Source organism: Ascaphus truei, chromosome 5, assembly GCF_040206685.1.
Source record: "Ascaphus truei isolate aAscTru1 chromosome 5, aAscTru1.hap1, whole genome shotgun sequence".
Lineage (NCBI taxonomy): Eukaryota > Metazoa > Chordata > Amphibia > Anura > Ascaphidae > Ascaphus > Ascaphus truei.
The window spans coordinates 127,327,122-127,333,759 of record NC_134487.1 but is presented as its reverse complement, the minus strand read 5'-3'; positions in this window follow the sequence as shown (position 1 = coordinate 127,333,759).

Here is a 6,638-nt window from a genome sequence, read left to right as displayed (position 1 = left end):
TAACATTTTGAAACGTACAGCATATGCTGCAAGAATCAAAGTGATTAAGATTTTGAACATGCTCTTTATAATTAAGATATACCCATTGTAGTTTTTTAATTAATTGATAATGAATAGGGAAATATCTCTGGTTACTACAGTACTTAGGACTACTAGTGTAGTTTATCAAAATCATAATGAACACTGTAAAATCTAAACAGGCATTGGTTGTACACTTGCAAACTGATTGGAAAGCTGTCACTGCTATTAGTTTTGCCGTAAATTAAATAAGTAAATCAATAACTGAACTAAAATAATATTACACACACACATATATGCTAGCGGAATTACCAGGCGTAAGCATGGGGGTTTGTACAGTATAGCCGGACAAACAAACAAACTTTCTAAATTATAGTATAGAGATATATATTTCTCATCTTCAGTCCCTGTCGAACCACTGCTGGATGACGGCCTCCTCAATGATCCCCAGGCACCGCGATCGCAAGCCTCTCTACTCCACGTTGTTCCAACAAATTTTCTGATTTTATCCTCTGTCATGTACGGCACACCTGTGAGCATGGGACTGGCATATGGGACAAGGGTTAATAAATACAGCAGGGCCCCGCTTCTCGGCGCCCCGCTTTTCGGCAATCCGCTGATACGGCGGCACCGAGAAGGGGGTACCATCTTTGATTCTGAGTCGCGTATGCACAGAACGGGCGGTTGCGCCCGGCGCACATGCGCAGACCGTTGTCTGCGCACGCATACCATAGTTTGCTCGCGCAGACCATAGGCCGAGCATGCGCAGAACGGCAAAAACGCCGTTCTGTGCATGCACAGAACTGAAAATCGCCGGATCCACTTTCCGGCGATTTTCACTATACTGCGGGCTCCCGGAATGGAACGCGCCGTATACCCGGGGCCCTGCTGTACACAGCTGTCAAGCTGTCCCAATTTACACCTTCGCAAAGGTCCCTCAAATGAACAATATCTTCCCTTAATCCGTCCCAATATACCATCTGTCATGAACAGCACACAGGTGAGAGCACATGACAGATATGCAACCAGGATTAATACACACAGCTACTCTAGCCCACTCACCTTCCTCCTTCGCAAGGTACTATCAGTGAGTTACTATTACCCCCTTACTCAATTGCAATCATGTCTATCCACTGCCACCACCCAAGAAATATGCAAAATATGTAATTAATATATATCTGCAGTACCAAATGATCAGAAATTATCAAAAAAGAACCCTAGATTATTGCACTCTGACAATTATAATGGGTAATAAGTATAGTGTAATTAAACAATTACTGAGTGTGCAGGATATTTATTCTAAGAAGGGTAAAAAACAAAAAATAAATAAGTTTTATTAAGTAAATAACTCATCTAAGTGTATATTAAATGCTAAAAAGTCATTTAGAATATCTCTCAGTGAGATAAAATGCTGGTTGATCTGTACACAATGTATACCACAGAAATAAGTCCTTTGAATTCACAGACACCACAGATCCTAAAGTGGTTTTGTGGATGAAGTAAGGTAAGTGGTGTACAATGCCCTTAGTATGGTATCACAGAGAATAATAATTCAATTATTTACTTAATCCTTTCTGAAGTAATCCATTCACACATATGGTATACGTACATTCCTTAATTAGACGCCAAAGAGAAACAGGCTGATTATAATCAAAATCAACTGGGTGTTTCCACAACAAGTCAGTCAAACAAGGGAGCACATTTAGCAACGGTTTGTACTTTTGTACAGAGATGTTATATTGTAATAACAACACCTTTATTGTGGATATATGGTGGTGCACATTGTGGCTTGTGTTTATAAATAGCATACATTGTAACCATAAGTGAAGGTTGCAATTTCGTATAGCATGGTAAGTGTGTTGACACTATAACAGCCAAATAATCAGGTCCTGCTATTGCAGCCGTATTGTAACTGCGCCCTCACTCATTACTTTAAGGAGTCCGGTGGCTGCATATAAAATCTAGGCAGGACAAGATGCAGCATCCATATCTAGATATATACAAGTAAATCAAGGAGGACCCAACTTTCAAAGAAGAGATTCATACAACGGCGTCTGTGGTTATCTCAGCATTCGTCTCCTTCGGCTGACGTCATCGTCAGGACGCCGCCGGAACCCTGACGATCGTTTCGCGCCAGTGAGGGCGCTTTTTCAAAGGGGAGGAGTTGTACCTTGTACTGGTGACTCGGGTTTAAATACCCCTTCTTAGAGGTGGAGCGAGCGGGGGGCGTGTTGCACAGATAATGCAACCACATTAGTAGATCCCCGTGATTATTCCTATTGGTATTCAGGAATGTAAACAGGTCTATTTAGTCAGAGAAACTGTTTACTTTTATAGCAAGAGTAGTGCGGACCATCAAACTGGCATATATAAAACTTGAACTCAGCAAATAGAGGAACTAACCTTTTTCTTAGTATTGCACATGTATAAGTCAATTGAAAAAATAATAAATAAAGGTATTTGGGACACCAAACATATAAGTATATATTGTGTGTGGTTATCCTTAAAAGTTTTACCCTTATCATTCTTGTATACATCCATATAGTGATCACAGTACTTCAATGTGGTAAAAGTGTAGTGTTTGTACATTATGTAGGAGTGTGCTGGTGGGCTGCCTCTAAGGTCAATACAGTCTGTCTAAAATTAAACCAATCTCTCTACCTAAGTGTGTTAGGTGTAGGACTGTCCTATAGCTAGAATGGTCTGCTTCTAAGGACAATACAGACCACTCTGTTATTCCACATGGGATCTACAGTTATCGGATCTGTATTCAGATGAATGGCGAATAAATGAACCCTTCATTTAGGCCAAGGGGGCTCAGGGTTTGTAGATTGACAATCCATCTGCATTTGTAGCAGATGCCTGTCCAAGTCCCCCTTCCTTGGTCCCCACGGTAGCTGTTCAAACCTGAGAACTGCAAAACATTCCAATCCCCTTGGTGGACACCATTCACATGTCTTGCCACTGGTGTATCATGGCTATTTCTTACTGACCCAATATGTTCTAGCACATGAACTTTCAGCTGCCTATGCGTTTTACCTACATAAAGTTTATCACATTTGCAATGAATTAGATAAATAACACATTTACTCACACAATTAATAAAGTCCTTAATCATGAATGTATGTTGTTTTTTCGAGTCTGAAAATGTTTTCGCCGGGGTCATGAATGTGCACGCCTTACACCATACACATGTGTAAGATCTTTGAGGTTTCTGGCTTAAAAACATCCTCTTTACAGTAGGTTGGTAATGACTGAATGATTTTATCTTTTATATTTTTAGATCTCATACTCGTCATCATTGAAAATGGATTCAACACCTCTGCCAAGTCACTATCTTCTCTTAGGAGATACCAATGTTTCGTAAAAATACGTTTGATGTAATTCCATTGAGTATTATAGGTTATCACTGACTAAAATTGAATATTGAAAAGCTTAGGGCTGAAATAACTGACAGGAAACAATGTAAATATATATGTGACACTAAGGACTTTAAAGAAGGACAGATATTTAGACACCATCATGTCTCCATTCTAAGCCATAGCTTTAACAAGGTAATGACCCTGTGTTAAGATATTGTTTGCTATGGTATGTAACAGCACACCTATTGCTACAACCACAGCAAATTATAGCTGTGTGCCTGCTAAACCAGTGAATACACTGTATCTCCTTATTCATAGGAGATACACTCTGTGAATTAGCAGGATCCAGACTCTGCATTTCTAAATATATGCAGGGATACTGGATTCATTTAATCCTCTGCTACACCATTAGACCCTATAGGTTTACCAGGGGTTGACCCTACTATATTTACTTGAGCTGTACGTTTGAACATACTTACCTCTGTCACCACTATCACTAAGTGGTATCCTAATGTCTTTAATGGATATCTGAGTGTTATATATTGGTCAACAGGGTTTTCATTAGTACCCAGTGAGAATTTACTCACCAGTGTTTGTTAACATGCGCTATACCTTAGGTTTTAATTAGCATGTATTTTTTCTGTTTTCTGAATATTTATTAAAATGTTATTGTTTTGGTTTACAGTGAGTGCATCAGAAGGGATTTCTGTTTTCCTATTTCTGCTTATTCTCCTATCCCAGATAGCACCACCCCTAGTCTCCCCCTCATTAGTCGCCAGCTGAGCAGGGCCTATCCACCTTCTCTCCCTCACTCCCCAAATTTCAATGCATTATCTGTGCAACACGCCCCCCGCTCCACCTCTAAGAAGGGGTATTTAAACCTGAGTCACCAGTACTAGGTACAACCCCTCCCCTTTGAAAAAGCGCCCTCGCTGGCGCGAAACGATCGTCAGGGTTCCGATGACGTCAGCCGAAGGAGACGAATGCCGAGATAATCACAAACGCCGTTGTATGAATCTCTTCTTTGAAAGTTGGATCCTCCTTGATTTACTTGTATATATCTAGATATGGATGCTGCATCTTGTCCTGCCTAGATTGTATATTCAGCCACCGGACTCCTTAAAGTAATGAGTGAGGGCTGCAGTTACAATACGGCTGCAATAGCAGGACCTGATAATTTGGCTGGTATAGTGTGAACACACTTACCATGCTATACGAAATTGCAACCTTCACTTATGGTTACAATGTATGCTATTTATAAACACAAGCCACAAAGTGCACCACCATATAACCACAATAAGGGTGTTGTTATTACAATATAACATCTCTGTACAAAAGTACAAACAGTTTCTAAATGTGCTCCCTTGTTTGACTGACTTGTTGTGGAAACACCCAGTTGATTTTGATTATAATCAGCCTGTTTCCCTTTGGAGTCTAATTAAGGAATGTACGTATACCATATGTGTGAATGGATTACTTCAGAAAGGATGAAGTAAATAATTGAATTATTATTCTCTGTGATACCATACTAAGGGCATTGTACACCACTTAAATTACTTCATCCACAAAACCACTTTAGGATCTGTGGTGTCTGTGAATTCAAAGGACTTATTTCTGTAGTATACATTCTGTTCAGATCAACCGGCATTTTATCTCACTGAGAGATATTCTAAATGATTTTTTAGCATTTAATACACACCTAGATGAGTTATTTACTTAATAAAACTTTTTTATTTTTTGTTTTTTACCTTCTTAGAATAAATATCCTGCACACTCAGTAATTGTTTAATTACACTATACTTATTACCCATTATAATTGGCAGAGTGCAATAATCTGAGGTTCTTTTTTTGATAATGTCTGCTCATTTTGTACTGCTGTTGTTCTTTCCCCATGCACCCCACAACATTAAATATATGAGTATTAAGGTTGAGCATTTGATCTTATTTCTTTTCCAATTAATAGATATCTACCAAGGTCACATGTCCCTGTTTATTATAGAAAAGCTATGCACTTAAGACGCAAAAATCTGTTGTAGCAAAATCTGCCAGAATATGTAAATACTCTCTCCAGAGCATGCACCAGTTCATTTAGAGACCCAAAGCATTGCTTATTAAAGAATTGTTTAATATTTATATAACAATACAGTGCTTCAGATTACAGAAAAAGATAATTACAAGACCATACAGTTACAATAAATGTAGAACAGTTTCACAGTTACAATAAATGTAGAACAGTTTCTTAAAATATTAGGATAAAACAAAAAACAGAATTCCCTATACATTACATTACCACGTCATAGGTTTTCCACCAGAGAGGTCACGTAGAAATATGACATTTCAAGCGTTTGGTCCAAAACACACCTCTGTTAAATTCTGATTTCATAACTCCAGGGCAAGCCCTATATACCATTCTTTTCCCATTGAAACCACATAAGCCCACCCCTGTTATAAATCAATGAATAGGTTGATGGTTTTACGACCGAGAAAAAAAACTCCTAAAAAATCAATAGATTCAGGCGATTATGACGGACGTAACTAGACTAATTGCTCAGGTATGGACCCTAAATGCAAAGATACTCAGAAGCTTCAGACATCTCAAGAAGTATGGCGAGATGTACTGTATGCTGGATATTACCCGAAGAGATAGGAAGAGAATGAATGAGTTCGAAACCAAATAAAAGTCTGTGACATTACCACAACGGTGAAGAAATTAAAATGCCAGTGGGCCAATGTAACAGGGGAGTAATCCCTGTTCAAGTAATGTGCCTTTAATCTAGCAGTGTGGTGGTTAACTGCTGGTAGTCAATTAATAAACACCACCTGCCTGATTTAGATTGCTTACAAAAGCCTTTCTGTTGAGACAGGAAGTGACTCCTTAGCTCTGATTGAGAGCTGAACTTTGGAGACAGAGCAGTGGTTCTTGAGTCTCCCAGGAGAGACTGACCAAGAGTACACACATCTCTGGAGCTGCCAAATAAGACTTCTAAACCTGGATGCTGATATTTTCTGTGCACGCACGGGTGCGGTTCCAGGAGAGCAGAGAAGCTTGCTCTACAGGAGCTAACAGATAAGGCTTTCATTCTTAAGAGACTGCTTTTATCTGCTTATTTCATGCTATATGTTTGGGACTTGGGAGAAATGCTTAACTAAGGGAGATGTGAAATAATTGCATAGGATTTCACTAGAAATACTCCCAAGTGAATAGAAGCTTTGTTCCCCCCCCCCTCTGTGTTTAGATGATTTCCTGATGAAAAGGAA